General features: G+C 39.9%; 1 protein-coding gene across 1 annotated transcript in view; it reads left to right on the top strand.

The window, feature by feature from the left end:
- The window catches only part of LOC107728340 (neurexin-3b-like), a 250,258-nt gene that overhangs the window by 197,823 nt on the left and 49,955 nt on the right, over positions 1-2,480 (top strand). The window lies entirely within an intron of this gene.

Below are 2,480 nucleotides of genomic sequence, written 5' to 3'. Positions count from 1 at the left end.
GTAAATCTCCATCACGTGCGTGCTTTCACATGGAGCAGCATTAACTACACCGAGCCGTTGTTCACAGACGAGCTGCGCAAAACCACGTTCATATTCGCGCGATTTTTTGCGCAGCTCGTCTGTGAACAACGGCTCTGTGTAGTTAATGCTGCTCAATGTGAAAGCACGCACGTGATGGAGATTTACCGCTGATTACAGAATGGCTTTACTGACAAGATGCGCGTTAAATATCGCATGCGATTTATCGTGCAGCCCTAGTATATATTGATTGCAAATCCTTTAAAGCAAGGCTCCTCAAATCCGGTTCTGGAGGGCCACTGCCCTGCAGAGTTTAGCTCAATCCCTGATCAAACTCGCTTACCTGTGATTTTCTAGGGATCCTGAAGACCTTGATGAGCTTGTCCAGGTGTGTTTGATTAGGGTTGGAGCTAAACTCTGCAGGCCACTGGCCCTCCAGGGCAAGATTTGAGGAACCCTGCTTTAGAGGATATTTATACACAAAAATGTACAACTTCTACGGTCACCTCAGGAGCATGATGGTCATGTATGATAGGGATTTTATTCCTGTACTAAATAAACATTTAAACTGACAGCGTTACAGCTCAACCCATAATACAGTACAGTACAGTAGATTAATATGGCATTTAAAAATATACCAAAATCCAGTGTTGGTGTTATGTAATGCCCCTGCATGAGACATTTATATTCATTTTCTATGATTTTGCAAAAGTGTGTCTCTGCTTCAAAAATTCAGGCATGTTGCTGCACCATTAACACTGTAATATTAATTAGGGCTGCATGTGAATCGCATGTGATTGTCATGCGCATCTCGTCAGTAAAGCTGGTTCTGTGATTAGTAGTAAATCTCCATCACGTGCTTTCAGATGGCGAGGCATTTAATACACAGAGCCGTAGTTCGCTGACAAGCTACACAATATCACATTCATAATCGAATGCAATTCATCTGCGATTATGAATGCGATATTGCGTAGCTTGTCAGCGAACTAGGTTCATTGTCGTTGTCGCATCAATCAGATGCGATTTGTCGTGCAGCCCTAATATTAATATTGCAAATTAAGTGTGCAGGAAGGTACTGACAGGGTCATCACTTACCCCAATGATGGGGGCCCTGCAGACTTCCAAATGTTCCCTGCCATCCTCCAAATATTACAAAATCACTAGCTTTTCATGGGCGACTGGTGGAGGAGGCCTGCAGATTTTTGCCCAGACTCAAGCGAGAGGCCATTAATCTCATTCAATCGATTCATCTCTTGCATGTGCATGATACCATTTTGATGAGCTCTAACCTCATGCTAAATTTACCCCTTAGGTCATGTACTGTAGATGGCCTATGTAAATCTATACATAAGGATTAGTTATCTATTTGATACTGGATGCCCTCATCAAAGGTCACGTGGTTGTTTGATACTTGCAGCCACAAGTATTTTCATTCATTTCTGAATCTCCTGAGTAGACATATGAAAGGATGCTAATTTTGGTCAACTGCTTGGAATCATTGCAGCTCATTCACTAACAATTATATGGACTATTTGTATTTATATGCACAGTTGGCATAAAACAAGGCTTTTTTTATTTTTATTTTCTTTTTTTTAATATAGTCATTTTTAAACTACAGTAAATAATTTAATAATTTGCCATAATTTTTTAGCATTTAATAAGCCTAAACTGTTACAGAACATAAAAAAGAATACAGAGCTCACACACAAATTGAGCACAGTTAGTGAGTGACACCAATTGATCTTATGTCAGATTGGTCTGGTGGTCCCATTTTATTTCAAAGTAGCTAAAATCATTCTGGAATGGAACACAATGGAACTTGATCCTTTCAGACTTCAGCTTTTTCTCCAGTCTGTTTCACTTCAGTGTTTGGTTGGTGTGAATGTTTTTTTTTTTTGTTGGGGTTCACTCAGAGAAACCGAGGCTGGATTGCTTTCATTCCATACCTACTTGCTGAAATGAAAATATATTGATTACGGATAATTTGCCTATTATAGCATAATGCATTTCTCATTGCAGCTTGTCTCTGCAGAAATGATGTTCGACAAGCAGCTTGGATTTTTTTGCATTCTTTGTATCTTTGACAGACTGACACAAGTGCTGTTTTGTGTATATTAAAGAGGTCATATGATGCGATTTCAATTTTTCCTTTCTCTTTGGAGTGTTACAAGCTCTTGGTGCATAAAGAAGATCTGTAAAGTTGCAAAGACTAAAGTCTCAAATCCAAAGAGATATTCTTTATAAAAGTTAAGAGTCAACCACGCCTACCTAAAACGGCTCGTTCTAACACACCCCCACATACCTACGTCACGATCTGGGAAAATTTGCATAACGCCGCCCAAATGTTAACGCAAAGAAAGAAGGCGTAACTTTGATTCTCGCTGTAGTATTGCTGTTGCCGCCGCCGCTGCCATGTTGTGAAGACACTGTGTGTTTTGTTGCGAAAGCGAAACTACTTTGTT

This window comes from Sinocyclocheilus rhinocerous, unplaced genomic scaffold (assembly GCF_001515625.1).
Source record: "Sinocyclocheilus rhinocerous isolate Xijiao unplaced genomic scaffold, SAMN03320098_v1.1 scaffold277, whole genome shotgun sequence".
In the NCBI taxonomy this organism is placed as follows: Eukaryota; Metazoa; Chordata; class Actinopteri; order Cypriniformes; family Cyprinidae; genus Sinocyclocheilus; species Sinocyclocheilus rhinocerous.
The sequence above is the reverse complement of the archived record's forward strand: the minus strand, read 5'-3'. Positions and strand labels throughout refer to the sequence as shown.